This window comes from Oncorhynchus nerka, linkage group LG11 (genome assembly GCF_034236695.1).
Source record: "Oncorhynchus nerka isolate Pitt River linkage group LG11, Oner_Uvic_2.0, whole genome shotgun sequence".
Classification (NCBI taxonomy): Eukaryota; Metazoa; Chordata; class Actinopteri; order Salmoniformes; family Salmonidae; genus Oncorhynchus; species Oncorhynchus nerka.
Genome location: NC_088406.1, coordinates 71,211,431 through 71,231,111, shown reverse-complemented (window position 1 = coordinate 71,231,111; position 19,681 = coordinate 71,211,431). Strand labels below are relative to the sequence as shown.

At 44.8% G+C, this 19,681-nt stretch overlaps 1 protein-coding gene across 2 annotated transcripts in view; it reads left to right on the top strand.

The window, feature by feature from the left end:
* Positions 1 to 1,719: 1,719 nt before the first annotated feature.
* LOC115145605 (FHF complex subunit HOOK-interacting protein 1A-like) overlaps positions 1,720 to 19,681 on the top strand; it is a 51,309-nt gene continuing 33,347 nt past the window's right edge. For both annotated transcript variants that reach the window (XM_065024901.1, XM_065024900.1), the window contains exon 1: positions 1,720 to 1,994. The gene's annotated coding sequence lies outside the window, so the exon portion shown is untranslated. The remainder of the gene's footprint in view (positions 1,995 to 19,681) is intronic.

Genomic DNA, 19,681 nt, shown 5'->3' with positions numbered 1-19,681 from the left:
TGCCAAATTGATATTGCATTGGCTAAAATGATTGCCACCGATTTCCAGACATTTTCGATCGTGGAGGACAGAGGTTTTAGAAATTATAGCAATAGTCTAAATCCAATGTACACAATTCCAAGCAGGAAAACACTTTCAAAATCACTTATCCACAACTGTACGAGAGCACACAGGCTTCAGTGTGGGAAAGAGTCCAAAAAGCTACTGCAGTTTGCCTCACCACTGACTGCAGGACATCAAGGGTAACGACTTCTTAAATGTTGGTTACATGTCACTTCATTGAAGGAATTTCGATGTCTAGCTGTCTTCTGGACCGCTTTGAGTTCAGTCGACAGACACACCTCAGAGAACTTGGCAGAGGAACTGTTGAGAATGGCAAATAGATGGAAAAGTGGTCTGTTGTGTTAGCGACAATGCAGCTAAATGAAAATGTTAAAATGGACCCATCATCCATGTCTTGCCCACACAATCAACCTGATTGTAAGAGATGCTTTGAAGGTGATGAAGCCCACTGTGAACAAAGTGAAAGCAGCTGGAATACTTCCACAGGAGCACAGTAGGTTTTGAAAAACTAAAGTCTACACAACGCCAGATGGGGATGCCTGAGCTGAGGCCTAAACAAGACTGCACTACAAGGTGGAATTAAACATATTTGTTGAAGCGGTTTCTTGAGTCAAAGGATGCCATCATCTCTACCCTGGCCATTGTCAATACACCTGTTGATGCTCTGACCTAAGAGGAATGGAAGGTGGTGGTGGAGGTGTGCAGAGTCCTGGAACCCTTTGAACAGGTCACTGTGGAGATCAGCAGCAGGGAGGGACAGCCCCAGCAGTCAGCTGGCTCAGGCACCATGGCAATAGAAAGAATAGGGATCAGATGGAGCAGAAGCACCAGCAGCAGTGCCACAAACGTCTGCTGTTTAGACGCTGTTTGACGAGAGAGCAACTGGGGATGCAGCATGAAAGAATCCCTCAGTAGATCCCATAATGGAGGTCCGATCCTATTTGGAGATCTGCAGATCCTCTGAGCTGGTGGAAGAACAAGGCTTTCTAAAGTCATGACAGGGAGACTCTGCATAGTGGCCACATCCGTTCCCTCTGAGAGGGTCTTCGTGAAAACGGGACAAATAATTACTGATAGAAGAAACCACATCAGCCCCTCAAGTGAGGCAGCTTGCATTTCTGAATGCAAATCTCTCATAAAAGCAAAATATGGTCAGCATTGCTGTGTGCTGCTGGTTATAACATGGCAATTAAGAAGAGAGAGAAAATAGGGACCAGTTTAATGTTTTAAGTGGGATGCTGCAGTTTTGCACATTGTTATTTATTTTTCTTTGATATGGTGCAATATTCTATCATTATGTTGTTCAGACTGTATTCGCTTTGAATTGTTACATGTATATGCACTTTGTTTATATACATTAAATTAAAATGTTTAATAGCATTCTTTTTCATAACAAACCAATGCATTTTTAAATACATTGTGGTTAAGGTAGAGTATGATTTCATTTAATAATATAATTCGAATTGTTTTAACACCAATCATAGTCAAACTATCGCAAACTGTTTGACTTGAAAAAATACAAAACCTTTTTTTTTAAAGAGCCGTTTGGGAGCCGGCTCACTGAAAAGAGTCGGAATGCCGATCACCATCACAAACTGCTGTGGGCACAAAGAGGGAGGGGCCTAAAGCTTAGTGTGCTCGGGACGCTCACAAATGTATACACTACGTACAGTAAGCAGACTGACTGGTTGGCGACCTTGGTAGCTAAGTAGCTTATCTCTTTACTTTTCTAATAGAAGGCGACATTAAACCAGGGAAATTAAACAACGTTCTGCTGGAGAATTAGTGGTTTTCAAGAGGGTTATGCACTTTGGTGTTGGAACGACGCTCAAAGGAAAGTAGGCTAAAAGGTTTATTTTGCTCCGTATCTTGAAGCTGTGTGGTGTTGTTACACGAAGTCGGCTACTTGCACTTCTGAGACTCAGCCTACGGTACGATATTTCAGTTGGTCTTCTTACACATAAGTAGACTACAACTAATGTATTGTTTGTAAATTACGGATTTTAGAAAGTAAATAACTTGGCAAGACATTGTTAACGTATTTTGCTGCTTGTAAAGTCAAGTGACAGGGACTGTCTGACTGTCAAGGCATAATGTGACACGTTTACATGTCGGTTGTTATCATGGAGTTGTCTTTTTATAAACATTTATATCAGAGTGACTTGTCATCTGTCCTGGGCACATTTCTCAGAATAAGTTTAAAAGTATCTGCCTATACAGCTTGATTCTTGCCTGGACACAATCTGTCACCTTTCATTCACCTTTATTGTGCCTCAAGTGACATTTTGCAAAAGTTTATTGCTGAAGTTATCCACATGTTGATGATGTGGGGCCCAGACGAATGTGTTTAAGCAGAGCCACGAACATAAAGTACATTTGACATCTACTGTAACATAATTCATAATTATTTGTAGCCTTTCTGCTATTTGTTCTGCAGAGGTTAACATATATGTGACACACACACACACTTCCAACTTCAGCAAACTTGGGAAACAAAACATGGTAGTATGAAGGTTATTTTTGAAAGGAGTTTGGTACTCTTATCATCTTTCTGTGATGAAGAGGTCAGGGTATTGGGTTACTACCTCATGGGATCACATTCAAACAGACACCCATCAATGTTTCATGGTTGGCCATATTTTATTTACAGTCAGTCTGGTTGGGTGTGGACCGTTCTTTATACCTCAATGGTGTTTACTATACAGGGATTGTTTTACATCAAAGTTGTTATAGGAAAATCAGTGTTGATACAAATAGATTTGAACACAATTTGACTTGACGCAAAAACCCAACTCTGTATAATCAAACTCAGTCAAAACTGTTTGCTATATGCAGTGTATTTGAAGTGAACTTTTTCGAGAAATGTTGAATTATGCTTTGGTGATTTCAGACTGTCAGCACACTCACTGTGGGGGTTGGCAGTTGGCTCTAGAAAATGCACACAGAGGGCAAAGCTTTTTGAAGTCCTTTCATTTACTCCTGAGAACTCTCATTGGATGTTACAGATGGTGTTGAATTCTAGCACGCTGACTAAATTCATCTGATTTCCTGCTCAGGTGTTGTTTCTGTATAATACACTGCTCAAAAAATAAAGGTAACACTAAAATAACACATCCTAGATCTGAATGAATGAAATATTCTTATTAAATACTTTTTTCTTTACATAGTTGAATTTGCTGACAACAAAATCACACAAAAATTATAAATGGAAATCAAATTTATCAACCCATGAAGGTCTGGATTTGGAGTCACACTCAAAATTAAAAGTGGAAAACCACACTACAGGCTGATCCAACTTTGATGTAATGTCCTTAAAACAAGTCAAAATGAGGCTCAGTAGTGTGTGTGGCCTCCACATGCCTGTATGACCTCCCTACAATGCCTGGGCATGCTCCTGAGGGATCTCCTCCCAGACCTGGACTAAAGCATCCGCCAACTCCTGGACAGTCTGTGGTGCAACGTGGCGTTGGTGGATGGAGCAAGACGTGATGTCCCAGATGTGCTAAATGCCTTCCTCTTGCAGGAACTGCTGACACACTCCAGCCACATGAGGTCTAGCATTGTCTTGCATTAGGAGGAACCCAGGGCCAACCGCACCAGCATATGGTCTCACAGGGGGTCTGAGGATCTCATCTCGGTACCTAATGGCAGTCAGGCTACCTCTGGTGAGCACATGGAGGGCTGTGCGGCCCCCCCAAAGAAATGCCACCCCACGACTAACCCACCGCCAAACCAGTCATGCTGGAGGATGTTGCAGGCAGCAGAACGTTCTCCACGGCGTCTCCAGACTCTGTGACATGTGCTCAGTGTGAACCTGCTTTCATCTGTGAAGAGCACAGGGCGCCAGTGGCAAATTTGCCAATCTTGGTGTTCTCTGGCAAATGCCAAACGTCCTGCACGGTGTTGGGCTGTAAGCACAACCCCCACCTGTGGACGTCGGGCCCTCATACCACCCTCATGGAGTCTGTCTCTGACCGTTTGAGCAGACACATGCTCATTTGTGGCCTGCTGGAGGTCATTTTGCAGGGCACTGGCAGTGCTCCTCCTTGCATAAAGGCGGAGGTAGCGGTCCTGCTGCTGGGTTGTTTTATTTTATTTTACCCTTTATTTTACTAGGCAAGTCAGTTAAGAACAAATTCTTATTTTCAATGACGGCCTAGGAACAGTGGGTTAACTGCCTGTTCAGGGGCAGAACGACAGATTTGTACCTTGTCAGCTCGGGGATTCGAACTTGCAACCTTTCGGTTACTAGTCCAACGCTCTAACCACTAGGCTACCCTGCCGCTACTGGGTTGTTGCCCTCCTACGGCCTCCTCCACGTCTCCTGATGTACTGGCCTGTCTCCTGGTAGCGCCTCCATGCTCTGGACACTACGCTGACAGACACAGCAAACCTTGCCACAGCTCGCATTGATGTTGATGAGCTGCACTACCTGAGCCACTTGTGTGGGTTGTAGACTCCGTCTCATGCTACCACTAGAGTGAAAGCACCGCCAGCATTCTAAAGTGACCAAAACATCAGCCAGGAATCATAGGAACTGAGAAGTGGTCTGTGGTCACCACCTGCAGAACCACTCCTTTATTGGGGATGTCTTGTTAATTGCCTATAATTTCCACCTGTTGTCTATTCCATTTGCACAACTGCATGTGAAATTTGTCAATCAGTGTTGCTTCCTAAGTGGACAGTTTGATTTCACAGAAGTGTGATTGACTTGGAGTTACATTGTGTTGTTTAAGTGTTCCCTTTATTTTTTTTGAGCAGTGTAGTAGGAAGAGTTGATACCAGGCTCAGTTGTCCTGATTAGTGTAAATATGAGGGTTGATGTCATGAAAGTACAGTATGTGCTGAATAACTAGGCTAATCTGAATTGTGGACTTGTTGTCACTGGGATTTTACAGTATGTACAGTAGTGTCTGTTTGTGTACTTGTGTTTACATCTGCGTGCATTTTCAGTGTGGATTTCCAGGCCAATGACAATGGCAGTCTCTTCCTACCCACACACAACCTAAAGAGAGAATGTAGCAAGCCCCTCCTGACCAGTGGAGGCTGGTGGGAGGAGCTATAGGAGGACAGGCTCATTGTAATGGCTGGAATGGAATAAATGGAACGCTATCAAACATATGGAAACCATGTTTGACTCTGTTCCAATTATTCCATTCCAGCCATTACAATGAGCCCATCGTCCTATAGCTCCTCACACCAGCCTCCCCTGCACTTGACACACACCTCGCCTTCATATGGCCTTTCCAGAATTCTAGTTTACCCTCATACTGACCTAGTAGTAAACAGCTTTAAGATGCTCTGCCTTGTGATCTTTAACCACACATACTAGTGAGATCATATCCCACAAGCCTCATCGCTCCAACTGAGGCACCTTGCATTGAGAAAGGGCTGTGATATAGGGCCTATACCTAACGTAAACAAATAATTCATAGCACTATGTCAACATAGCAGGGGACGGAGACTTTATATAGCAAGATATTGGCTTTGTAACACGTGAATGCACTGGAAAAGTAAGGAGTTTTTCTGCTAAGTAACCACATGTGTGTGATCAGGTCAAGTGAGGAGGCAATGTGAAGGGTTGTCCCTTTTAAATCTCTGACATGCATGTCAATGGAGCATTACACAGGCCGGCTGGTTTAGTTTCACATAGTGGAATGTCTGGTTTGACCACTTCAGCCATTACAGTGAGACCTGTAGGGCTAACCCAAGCTATTCATGTAAGAGCAGAGTGTAGTCTGGATTCTACGGTTAACTTGTTTTACAAGGCGCACGCGTGTGCCTAAATTGAAAAATGTAGGCGCACACAAAGAAATTTAGGAGCACAATTAACATTATTTGCGATATTAAAGCCAAAATCTTACATTTTTCTCTGCTCACTCGTGCTCCTAAATAACAATTCCAGGTCGCACAAACATTTAGGCGCATATGCGAGTAAAATGCTCTCACTGTAGAGCCCTGGTAGTGGTGAGATTAGTGACTTATCATCGCAGGTTAGTTCATCTGGGAATGGCATGAGATCACAGTACACATATACATGCACACATACAGAACAAAGTTATACCCTATGGATTATATGGTTGAAGAGAAGAGACTTAATTCAATGGGAGTTGGATAGGACAGAGTATCATGTAACACAGTTTACCCAGGGCACTGAGATATGAATATAATCATGTACTCATCAACTTCCATTGGCTATTTCTAACATATGGTGCAACACTTCATAAGCTATGTGTGTGTCAGTGAACAGTTGGTGTTCTCTCTACGTCATGGATGGTTGTCAATCAGAAGGCACAAGCAGCTGAGAGTGCTGCTAACTAGTGGTCCTTGAGCTTGAGGTCCTTCCGATTATCTTGACAGGCTGTTGTTAACGTTGCAGAATGTGCTGCTTTTTCAACAAGCACAGAGGGCATGCTCGGTTAAGTTTGTTTTGAAAAACATCTCTCTCTGACTAGGCCAGGGAACAAAGTGACCAACCATGCAGGGCAGCATGAGGTAGCATAAACCCAGGCCACCGTGTGACTGGAACAGGGAAGGAACAGGTGTCTGGGACAGCCACCATGCCAACAGCGGTGGCCGTGACGACTCACCGACCGACCGGTCTCCCTTTCTCCCAGTTTCTCACACTGGCCATGGCCTCAGCCCGGCTCAGGCTCAGCATTGTCCCGTGTTTGGGATTACACCCCCCCCCTTACCTCCATGTCTATCCTCCCAGCCCCCTCTGGCGACCCCAGTGAGGGATCAGTGAGAACAAGGGGGCCGTGTAGAGAGGGCCACTTGCTGGAGTTGTTAACATAGTCTTAACCTAATACGCTGGGGATGACTGACTGTCGCCCATACCTCTGAACCTTAACTCAACTGTTATGTAACTTTTTAGACTGAACGTCTACACTAAGTACCTCGTATCTATTGTTGATTGAACTGAAAGTCTCCACTAAGTAAAGGGAAAGGGGGATACCTAGTAAGTTTCACAACTGAATGCATTCAACCAAAATGTGTCTTCCGCATCTAACCCAACCCCTCTGAATCAGAGAGGTGCCCCGGGGGGCAGCCTTAATCTACACCCACGTCATTGGCGCCCGGGGAGCAGTTGTTGTTGGGGGTTAACTGCTTTGCTTAAGGGCAGAACGGCAGATTTTTCCACCTTGACGACTCAGGGATTCGAACCAGCGATCTTTCGGTTAAGTACCTCTTGTTGTCTACTGTTGATTACCACCTATTGAGAAGTTTGAAGAAGCTGTCAATTTGACATGGCATGTTCCTTTTTAAAGGTAGAATTTTTTTTCTTCTCCCTTCTCACGTAACTACAGTCACGTTAACTGAGACAGTCTACCTGTTTACTTTTTTCTTGAATTTGCTTGTCTTTGACTAAGCTGAGACACCGTAGCTTGTTTTTGTCTCAGGATACATCACAAATTGCAGGACCTCCAACAACCTAAAATGACCTCCAATGACCTAAAGCATACTCTCCACCAGTGGATGTTGCTGAGGGGAGAACGGCTCTTAATAATGTCTGGAATGGAGTGATTGCAATGGTATCAAACCCATGAAAACCATGTTGTTGATACCATTCCATTTAGTCCATTCCAGCCATTATTATGAGCTGTTCTCCCCTCCGTAGCCTCCACTGCTCTCCATCTATAGAACAGCATGGTGTCTAGTGGGAAGACTGACTGGAGAGGGAAGATTCATATCTTAACACTACAGCAGTTCAAAAAACAGGCGCAACAGCAGTAGTGTGTGCCTGTTGAGTCCAAACCAATGGAGCCTATTATCTCCTCTGATCTGGTTAATGACATGATGAGAGCGTGGCGAGGCCTAGCGCTTTTCATCCCTTCTGAGAAGGGCTCTACCAACATCACAGCCATGCTATTCATCCCTTCTGAGAAGGGCTCTACCAACATCACAGCCATGCTATTCATCCCTTCTGAGAAGGGCTCTACCAACATCACAGCCATGCTATGCTATTCATCCCTTCTGAGAAGGGCCCTACCAACATCACAGCCATGCTATTCATCCCTTCTGAGAAGGGCCCTACCAACATCACAGCCATGCTATGCTATTCATCCCTTCTGAGAAGGGCTCTACCAACATCACAGCCATGCTATGCTATTCTATTCATCCCTTCTGAGAAGGGCTCTACCAACATCACAGCCATGCTATCCATCCCTTCTGAGAAGGGCTCTACCAACATCACAGCCATGCTATGCTATTCATCCCTTCTGAGAAGGGCTCTACCAACATCACAGCCATGCTATTCATCCCTTCTGCGAAGGGCTCTACCAACATCACAGCCATATGCTATGCTATTCATCCCTTCTGAGAAGGGCCCTAACGACATCACAGCCATGCTATGCTATTCATCCCTTCTGAGAAGGGCTCTACCAACATCACAGCAATGCTATGCTATTCATCGCTGCATCTCTGCTGCTATCAGACTCTTATTTACTATTGCTAATACTGCACAATTTAAACATTTGCCATCTATTCTACTGAGCCATTCACTTTATGGTTGTATTCTTACCTTTTATTATTTCTTGTTGCGTTGTCGAGAAGGAACCTGAAAGTAAGCGTTTCATTGGACAGAGTAGTGTATACAATGTGTATCCTTTACATAAGATAAATAAAACTTGAAACTTCTTCCTCCATTTCTCCCTCCACCTCACCGTCCCTCTATCCCCCGCCGTCTCTCCTTCATGCAAACACTCACCCCTTTTATCTCCTGTTGGTTCCTGTTGGCGCGGCAGCATGCAAACACTCACCCCTTTTATCTCCTGTTGGCGCGGCAGCATGCAAACACTCACCCCTTTTATCTCCTGTTGGTGCGGCAGCATGCAAACACTCACCCCTTTCATCTCCTGTTGGCTCCTGTTTGCGCGGCAGCATGCAAACACTCACCCCTTTTATCTCCTGTTTGCGCGGCAGCATGCAAACACTCACCCCTTTTATCTCCTGTTGGCGCGGCAGCATGCAAACACTCACCCCTTTTATCTCCTGTTGGTGCGGCAGCATGCAAACACTCACCCCTTTTATCTCCTGTTGGTGCGGCAGCATGCAAACACTCACCCCTTTTATCTCCTGTTGGCGTGGCAGCATGCAAACACTCACCCCTTTCATCTCCTGTTGGCGCGGCAGCATGCAAACACTCACCCCTTTTATCTCCTGTTGGCGTGGCAGCATGCAAACACTCACCCCTTTTATCTCCTGTTGGCGCGGCAGCATGCAAACACTCACCCCTTTCATCTCCTGTTGGCTCCTGTTTGCGCGGCAGCATGCAAACACTCACCCCTTTTATCTCCTGTCGGTGCGGCAGCATGCAAACACTCACCCCTTTTATCTCCTGTTGGTGCGGCAGCATGCAAACACTCACCCCTTTTATCTCCTGTTGGTGCGGCAGCATGCAAACACTCACCCCTTTTATCTCCTGTTGGCGCGGCAGCATGCAAACACTCACCCCATTTATCTCCTGTTGGCGCGGCAGCATGCAAACACTCACCCCTTTCATCTCCTGTTGGCGCGGCAGCATGCAAACAAAGTAGAGAGGAAGCAGCAGAGATCTGGATTGATGTTCCCACACTAAACCCATTGAGAATAGGTCAGGGGTTTATCCATGTTGCCATCAGATCTACCTACTCCCCTCCTGACTCCTGGCCTTTGTTGTTTACAGCTACATGGGGATGGCGTATGTGGAAGTTCTGCTGTGGTACTGTACACACACAGTATTGTTTAACTAACCTTGTGGGGACACACAATTTATAAACATTCAAATCCTATTTTCCCTAACCTCTAACCTTAACCCAAAAAACGAATCTTAACCCTAACTCCTGAACCTAATTCTAACACTAATTCTACCTTGACCCTAAACCTCCTAGAAATAGCATTTGACCTTGTGGGGACTAACAAAATTTCCCCAGTTGGTCAAATTTCTGTTAATTTACTATTCTTGTGGGGACCCCACAAGTATACACACACACACACACACACTGCAAGAATCACTTAACACACTCCCTGGATCACTGACAAGCTAACCTGCACTTGAAGGCTGTATTTTGTACCATTGTCTCCTGTGTTGTCTACTACTCACCTGTCTCAGTATTATTGAACCATTCAAACTAGACTTATCTCACTGTAGCAGGCTGTGCAGCTCTCTGTATCCCTGTCTCAGAGTCTCATGGAAGTCATTATTACGCAGTGGCTCAAGGGATTGTTTTAGCCACTCTAAATGCAGGCAGCATGTTGCTGTGCCATTATGTGCTGTTCCTAATGCTGTGAGCAAGAGAACGCTGAGTGTGTCAGCCTGGGTATGCATTTTATAATATGTGTTGATCCTCTGGGGTGTTTGGCTCTAATCCACTCAGCTTGTTGACCTTTCCCTTGTTACCAGTCTCTCCCTTCCCCCCCGGGCCTCCTCCCTCTCTAGCAGGTAATGAGGAGGTGATCTGATGTGTTTGAACATGTTAATCAACCTCCTCCACTGAGCTCAGAGGTGGGAACACTGACTGAACGCAGCACGTGTCCAACGTGTTGAGCACCTACCTCAGCCAACCTACACCTCAGCCTATAACCTTCAGCTGGTCTTTAACACAGAATCACAGTCCTATCTGATAAGGTCCTTTATGGCTGTTACCCTTTTGTATTAGGTTGTTAATGGGCACAGCTGTTGAGTCCCTTCATGTTGATGTTTCATTTCAGAAATACGACTGACTGTTGATGTATTGTACGTTGCCTCAGAATGATGTGTTGATTGGTACTCCTTTTTAATGTAGCCAACACAGATGAGTTTCAGAGAAATGTATATTTGTGATGTTATAGTCTGAATGCAGTAGACCTAACTGTTTCATAGAGACTAACTGTAGTGTGGACAGTGGTCAACGTCCCCTCGGCTACAGGAGAACGGACGCCTGGATGGTGTCCTCCTATTGTAAATGTATGTATTGTTCATTGGAGAAGGGGACAGATAGACTATATATAGCCAGGCTCTCCCTCTGTGGCCAGTTGTGGCCCACCTGTAAATATTTCAACAAGGTACCGTCACTTTAATGGGGCCCATCTATCACCAGGGTTGCCATGGCCACTGTAAATGTCCTCTTTTTTTCACCCATTGGGCTATTAACGGTGGGAGAAGAGAGAGGAGGGCCAATATCAGAGCCCATTCGTCCTGGCCAGACCCTATTGTTGGTCCATTAGGCCTAGACCAGGCCCTGCCATTTGTCCTAGACCAGGACCTGCCATTAGACACATTTGGTCCTGGACCAGGCCCTGCCATTAGTCCTAGACCAGGCCCTGCCATTAGTCCTAGACCAGGCCCTGCCATTAGTCCTAGACCAGGCCCTGCCATTAGTCCTAGACCAGGCCCTGCCATTAGTCCTAGACCAGGCCCTGCCATTAGTCATAGACCAGGCCCTGCCATTAGTCCTGGACCAGACCCTGCCATTAGTCCTGGACCAGGCCCTGTCATTGGTCCATTAGTCCTGGACCAGGCCCTGCCAATGGTCCATTGGTCCTGGACCAGGCCCTGCCATTAGTCCTAGACCAGGCTCTGCCATTGGTCCTGGACCAGGCCCTGCCATTGGTCCTGGACCAGGCCCTGCCATTGGTCCTAGACCAGGCCCTGCCATTGGTCCTAGACCAGGCCCTGCCATTTGTCCTGGACCAGGCCCTGCCATTGGTCCATTAGTCCTAGACCAGGGCCTGCCACTGACCAGGACATAATTATGGGCTCTGTCTGAAGAGGACAGTCGCTCTTCCTGATAGAGCTTAATGATCTCACATCAGTCACAAAGTCCAGATGCACAGGCTGTGGGAGTGTGGTGGACTAATGCGTTGGTTGCTGGTTCAGTCGACAGTATTGAAAAATGCCACGCATACATTTAGCTAATTTAAGAAGCAGACACTCGTTCAGACTACTAATTCATATTGGGAAAAAGAGTTCTCATTGCTTGGTGGGTGTAACAATATGTGTACCTAGAATTCATTAGTTAAATGTCTGGCCTCAGAGGTAAGAATCACACACAGCAACATGTTCAGTAAGTGTAAAAAATATTTTTAAAAGCCAGTGTACTACAAGTTAGGACAGCCTTGTGAGTGCTACTGTAGGTGTGGCTAGCTGGCTTTTCAGCTATCTATCATGACCTCGCCCTAGTGTGTGAAACACCTGCTGAGAGGGAGACGCCTTTTACAGTGCCTTGCGAAAGTATTCGGCCCCTTTGAACTTTGCGACCTTTTGCCACATTTCAGGCTTCAAACATAAAGATATAAAACTGTATTTTTTTGTGAAGAATCAACAACAAGTGGGACACAATCATGAAGTGGAACGACATTTATTGGATATTTCAAACTGTTTTAACAAATCAAAAACTGAAAAATTGGGCGTGCAAAATTATTCAGCCCCTTTACTTTCAGTGCAGCAAACTCTCTCCAGAAGTTCAGTGAGGATCTCTGAATGATCCAATGTTGACCTAAATGACTAATGATGATAAATACAATCCACCTGTGTGTAATCAAGTCTCCGTATAAATGCACCTGCACTGTGATAGTCTCAGAGGTCCGTTAAAAGCTCAGAGAGCATCATGAAGAACAAGGAACACACCAGGCAGGTCCGAGATACTGTTGTGAAGAAGTTTAAAGCCGGATTTGGATACAAAAAGATTTCCCAAGCTTTAAACATCCCAAGGAGCACTGTGCAAGCGATAATATTGAAATGGAAGGAGTATCAGACCACTGCAAATCTACCAAGACCTAGCCGTCCCTCTAAACCTTCAGCTCATACAAGGAGAAGACTGCCCATGATCACTCTGGATGAACTGCAGAGATTTATAGCTGAGGTGGGAGACTCTGTCCATAGGACAACAATCAGTCGTATATTGCACAAATCTGGCCTTTATGGAAGAGTGGCAAGAAGAAAGCCATTTCTTAAAGATATCCATAAAAAGTGTTGTTTAAAGTTTGCCACAAGCCACCTGGGAGACACACCAAACATGTGGAAGAAGGTGCTTTGGTCAGATGAAACCAAAATTGAACTTTTTGGCAACAATGCAAAACGTTATGTTTGGCGTAAAAGCAACACAGCTCATCACCCTGAACACACCATCCCCACTGTCAAACATGGTGGTGGCAGCATCATGGTTTGGGCCTGCTTTTCTTCAGCAGGGACAGGGAAGATGGTTAAAATGTATGGGAAGATGGATGGAGCCAAATACAGGACCATTCTGGAAGAAAACCTGATGGAGTCTGCAAAAGACCTGAGACTGGGACGGAGATTTGTCTTCCAACAAGACAATGATCCAAAACATAAAGCAAAATCTACAATGGAATGGTTCAAAAATAAACATATCCAGGTGTTAGAATGGCCAAGTCAAAGTCCAGACCTGAATCCAATCGAGAATCTGTGGAAAGAACTGAAATCTGCTGTTCACAAATGCTCTCCATCCAACCTCACTGAGCTCAAGCTGTTTTGCAAGGAGGAATGGGAAAAAATTTCAGTCTCTCGATGTGCAAAACTGATAGAGACATACCCCAAGCGACTTACAGCTGTAATCACAGCAAAAGGTGGCGCTACAAAGTATTAACTTAATAATTTTGCACGCCCATTTTTTCAGTTTTTGATTTGTTAAAAAAGTTTGAAATATCCAATAAATGTCGTTCCACTTCATGATTGTGTCCCACTTGTTGTTGATTCTTCACAAAAAAATACAGTTTTATATCTTTATGTTTGAAGCCTGAAATGTGGCAAAAGGTCGCAAAGTTCAAGGGGGCCGAATACTTTCGCAAGGCACTGTACATCTCACAGCTTTAGAAACTGCAGCCACTCTGTCAGAATACACACACTAGAGGTCAACCGATTATTACTTTTCAACGCCGATATCGATTATTGGAGGACCAAAAAAGCCGATACCGATTAATCTGACAATTTTTTTATTTGTAATAATGACAATAACAACAATACTGAATTAACACTTATTTTAACTTAATATAATATATCAATAAAGTAAATTTAGCCTCAAGTAAATAATGAAACATGTTCAATTTGGTTTAAATAATGCAAAAACAAAGTGTTGGAGAAGAACGTAAAAGTGCAATATGTGCTATGTAAGAAAGCTAACGTTTCAGTACTTTGCTCAGAACATGAGAACATATGAAAGTTGGTGGTTCCTTTGAACATGAGACTTCAATATTCCCAGGTAAGAAGTTTTAGGTTGTAGGAATTATAGGAATTATAGGACTATTTCCCTCTATACCATTTGTATGTCATTAACCTTTGACTATTGGATGTTCTTATAGGCACTTTAGTATTGCCAGTGTAACAGTATAGCTTCCGTCCCTCTCCTCTCTCCTACCTGGGCTCGAATCAGCAACACAACGACAACAGCCACCATCGAAGCAGCGTTACCCATGCAGAGCAAGGGGAACAACTACTCGAAGGCTCAGAGCAAGTGACGTTTGAAACGCTATTAGCGCGCGCTAACTAACTAGCCATTTCACTTTGGTTACACCAGCCTCATCTCGGGAGTTGATAGGCTTGAAGTCATAAACAGAGCAATGCTTGATGCACAACGAAGAGCTGCTGGCAAAACGCACAAAAGTGCTATTTGAATGAATGTTTACGCGCCTGCTTCTGCCTACCACCGCTCAGTCAGATACTTAGATACTTGTATGCTTGTATGCTCAGTCAGATTATATGCAACGCAGGACACGCTAGATAATATCTAGTAATATCATCATGCTTACAAAACCTCTGTCCTTAGGCAAACATTCTATCCTGTCATCTGTGGCTCTGCCTGTGTTATCTCCTGTGACAAGCTCTTCCTATTTTGTTACCCGTGAAGCCTCTCTCTCTCCCTCCCTCCCAGCCCATCCATTGAATAACACGTTCAAAAGATGACGTAACAAGATAGACCTCACTTCACTTTCTATAGCTTTATCTCAATGTATTTACCTTGGGAGTTAGCTAGGTCTCTCTACCTAACTCAGACTAGGACTTGTTGCTCTGTGTATAGTCAACCAGTAACCAACTTTACAAAGATGCATGACACAGTTTGAAGAAAATGGTCTTTTCATCTGGTAGAATTCAGTGTTGAACTTCAGTTCAAACCATTCTAGTTTCAGGTGGAGCTATAATGTATCATTCAGTTATTCTTCTCTCTGTAGAAGCCCTACTGTTTAGAAGCTACCTCTCCTAATTCCCTGTACACAGACTGATGAGCCCAATACTTCTGCTGTAATCTGGAGAATATTATTTTAGCAGCAGGGGGTCTGGAACCTGGTAGAGATGCCAGCCACGGCCATTTTGGGGACGCTGTGTGGTGTAGACGTAGACGTGGCATGCACTGGTTGAATAGGGATGTAGGCTACTGTGGTACTACAGTGTATTTTGTACTTGGCTACTTTCATTACTCAGGAGACACTTATACACATTCAGTGACTGTTATAGCATGTATAGCATAGGCCTATGTTATAGCATTGTTATGTCAAGAGGACATAAGCAAATGTCAATGCAGTGATGTTTCTAAACCCAAGGCGAAACTAACACAATGTTGACAGAGAACACTCAGCAGGTCACTGTCCTCTAATCTAACAGGTTCTTAGAATTAATTTAATAGTAGCATGGGGAATGTGTTGTTGATCTCTTCAAGCTCTCTCTCTCTGTCCCTCACTTTATTTCTCTGTCCCTCTTTCTCTCTCGCTCTCTCTCTCTCTGTATCTCTCGCTCTCTCATTCTTTGTATCTCTCGCTATCTAATTCTTTCTCTCTCTATCTCATCCTGTCATTCTCTCTGTATCTCTCATTCTCTCCATATCTCTTTCCCTTTCCCCCTGCGCTTCCTTAGCAAAATCAACATGGTGGAATGCTGCTATATTTAATTTATCATCAGTCTAGTTTGACTGTGGTGGTATGGCTTTAAAACACTGCTACAGTTGGCCTATTTCTTCCTCTCAATTATCCATGTTCCTTATCTCTACTAGGCTTCAAAGCAGATTTGATGTTCTCCTGGTGTTGCTGTTCCCTATTCCCTCACTCACACGAAGCCCTATGAGGAGTTAACCTCCACCCCAAGGGGAAATCATCTCACCCTGTACTCTGACCCAAACCCTTCAGAAATAACATCTGGTCATGAATGGCAGAAATCATGGTTAGAGGATGACACTAGGTCTGTGGGCGAGAGGGGGATGGAACTAGATTCGATAGTGCTGCTTGGTAACGGATGTGTTTTGAAATGGTGGAAGCTCCTGTAGTGGATTCATGTCCTCTATGTATGCCAGTAGGAGTGGGTAATGAGCAAGAGCAGTGTGGACGTTTCTCCTTCCTTTGTACTTGTGAGAGTGGGGATGGAGAAAGATAATGACAGAATGAGATCCTCATCATCCCTTGCAGTTGTCATCATTCAGTTTCATCACCATCTAGGTTACATTGTAATCTTTCATTAGTGACTCAGGTCTCTGATCCCAACAGGGGTTCTTCACTGTGCCCGATAACAGCAGGAGGTCTGTTTCATTTCACCTCCTTCCTCCTTTTGGAATAAATGAGCCACAAGTAGTGTGTTACTACATACATCCTCATGATCAATGAGACTATTGATTCATTATTGATCCAGATTAGTCACCGACTCGCTCCAAAACAGAAAAAAACGCCTGAATGTTTACAGCACTCCCTGCTTAAAGCAGCATGCCTCTTCCCTTTTCAACTCTGTTCAAGTGCCTCCAAAGTGTGTGTGTGTGTGTGTGTGTGTGTGTGTGTGTGTGTGTGTGTGTGTGTCTGGCTGAGGTTCGCAACAGGGGTCCTTAGTCAACACTCCTGTTTTCAAAGGGAGATGCTGACTTCAAGACTTCTTCAGAGCTTATCTATTTATCCAGTCTCTGGCGTTTGGGGCTATGGAGACGTGTAAGCAACACATTAACATAATTACCTGATTGGTATAATTGGATAATGACTGTGAAACTGAGTGGAGAGGCATGCAGGGTTGTGTACAGGAGAGATTGGGTTTTAGCCCCCCCTGGCAAAGAGGCACGCACAAACACACAGACACACACACTTTTCTGGGTCACATGCTCTCCCAGAAACATTATAAATTGAGTTGATTACACAGGCATCGAAAATAATAAAGATGACTACATTCATTGTGTGAAAGCAAAGCACCATCTCCCTGGTGCTGCTCTTTATAGAAGTGGTTGCCTATCTTCCTGGTGCTGCTCTTTATAGAAGTGGTGCCCCATCTCCTTGGTGCTGCTCTTTATAGAAGTGGTTGCCCATCTCCCTGGTGCTGCTCTTTATAGAAGTGGTTGCCTATCTTCCTGGTGCTGCTCTTTATAGAAGTGGTTGCCCATCTCCTTGGTGCTGCTCTTTATAGAAGTGGTTGCCCATCTCCCTGGTGCTGCTCTTTATAGAAGTGGTTGCCTATCTTCCTGGTGCTGCTCTTTATAGAAGTGGTGCCCCATCTCCCTGGTGCTGCTCTTTATAGAAGTGGTTGCCCATCTCCTTGGTGCTGCTCTTTATAGAAGTGGTTGCCCATCTCCCTGGTGCTGCTCTTTATAGAAGTGGTTGCCCATCTCCCTGGTGCTGCTCTTTATAGAAGTGGTTGCCCATCTCCTTGGTGCTGCTCTTTATAGAAGTGGTTGCCTATCTTCCTGGTGCTGCTCTTTATAGAAGTGGTTGCCCATCTCCTTGGTGCTGCTCTTTATAGAAGTGGTTGCCTATCTTCCTGGTGCTGCTCTTTATAGAAGTGGTGCCCCATCTCCCTGGTGCTGCTCTTTATAGAAGTGGTTGCCCATCTCCCTGGTGCTGCTCTTTATAGAAGTGGTTGCCTATCTTCCTGGTGCTGCTCTTTATAGAAGTGGTGCCCCATCTCCCTGGTGCTGCTCTTTATAGAAGTGGTTGCCCATCTCCTTGGTGCTGCTCTTTATAGAAGTGGTTGCCCATCTCCCTGGTGCTGCTCTTTATAGAAGTGGTTGCCCATCTCCCTGGTGCTGCTCTTTATAGAAGTGGTTGCCCATCTCCCTGGTGCTGCTCTCTATAGAAGTGGTGCCCCATCTCCCTGGTGCTCCTCTCTATAGAAGTGGTGCCCCATCTCCCTGGTGCTGCTCTTTATAGAAGTGGTTGCCCATCTCCTTGGTGCTGCTCTTTTTTAGAAGTGGTGCCCCATCTCCCTGGTGCTGCTCTTTATAGAAGTGGTGCCCCATCTCCCTGGTGCTCCTCTTTATAGAAGTGGTTGCCCATCTCCTTGGTGCTGCTCTTTATAGAAGTGGTGCCCCATCTCCCTGGTGCTGCTCTTTATAGAAGTGGTGCCCCATCTCCCTGGTGCTGCTCTTTATAGAAGTGGTGCCCCATCTCCCTGGTGCTGCTCTTTATAGAAGTGGTTGCCCATCTCCTTGGTGCTGCTCTTTATAGAAGTGGTTGCCCATCTCCCTGGTGCTGCTCTTTATAGAAGTGGTGACCCATCTCCCTGGTGCTGCTCTTTATAGAAGTGGTTGCCCATCTCCCTGGTGCTGCTCTTTATAGAAGTGGTGCCCCATCTCCCTGGTGCTGCTCTTTATAGAAGTGGTGCCCCATCTCCCTGGTGTTCCTCTTTATAGAAGTGGTGCCCTATTTCAGGCTTGACAGTATGTTGCTGGGCTCTATTTTGAGCAAGTGGAGCATCTCCTCTCCAGGCAATACAGTAGTATCCTCCAATATGTCTTCCAAATGCAGTGCACTATGCAGTTAGTAGCTACATTTCTGTCTCCAGTGTCTCAGATTAGTTACTAGTTGTTGGTGTTTTCGGCAACTGGTCTGTAGTCATACATTTTTTACCCCTAATTTCCTGGAATTATAATTGGTTTTTAGAATGATTCAGTGTCAATCCCAGCATAATTTAATAGAAAAAAGTAGCTTCCTATAACAGGAATGAAAAACAAATTTAGGATGGGTTAAAGAGGTCAACATTGCTCATCACTGACTGACTCTATTTTCGAGCGTGGCACACTGTAGAGTTACCTCTTAATGTACTGGGACTGGGAGGATGTACATTTTTTTAAATGGAACCGTTTATGTAACTAGGCAGTTAAGAACAATTTGCAATGATGGCCTACACCGGCCAAACCCGGACAACGCTGGGTCAATTGTGCGCCACCCTATGGGACTGGATACAGCCTGGATATAATATGCAGGAGTGTTAAACTACAGACAGTACTGAACTATGCAGGGACATATTAGCCCAGTGGTGAATTTTAAAAGGCACTCAGTCATACTCCAACCATATTAAGAAGAAATCAAGATGGCCAAGATGCAAACATAATCTTCAATTTGATTCTAGGACACAGTAGTTGCCAGTGCATTGCTGTCTGAGTCCAGGTTAGGTAAGTTAACCACTATAAAAGTACAACGCTAATCTACCACCAGGCCTGTTTTGACCCCATGAGGTTGAGGACACAGACTCTGAGGTAATGTGTCTGTCTGTGGAAGGAGAGGACGTATTACTGTGGCATTAAGACCGAGCAGAGACGCAGCCAACTGGAGGAACCCAACAGACTGCTACTACTGTCTCTCTCTACCCTATAATTGGGGGTCATGCATCTGGCTGGAACACTAAGCAGAGGACTGTAATAATATCTCCCACTGTCTCCAGTATGTTGTGTTTTTAAAACAG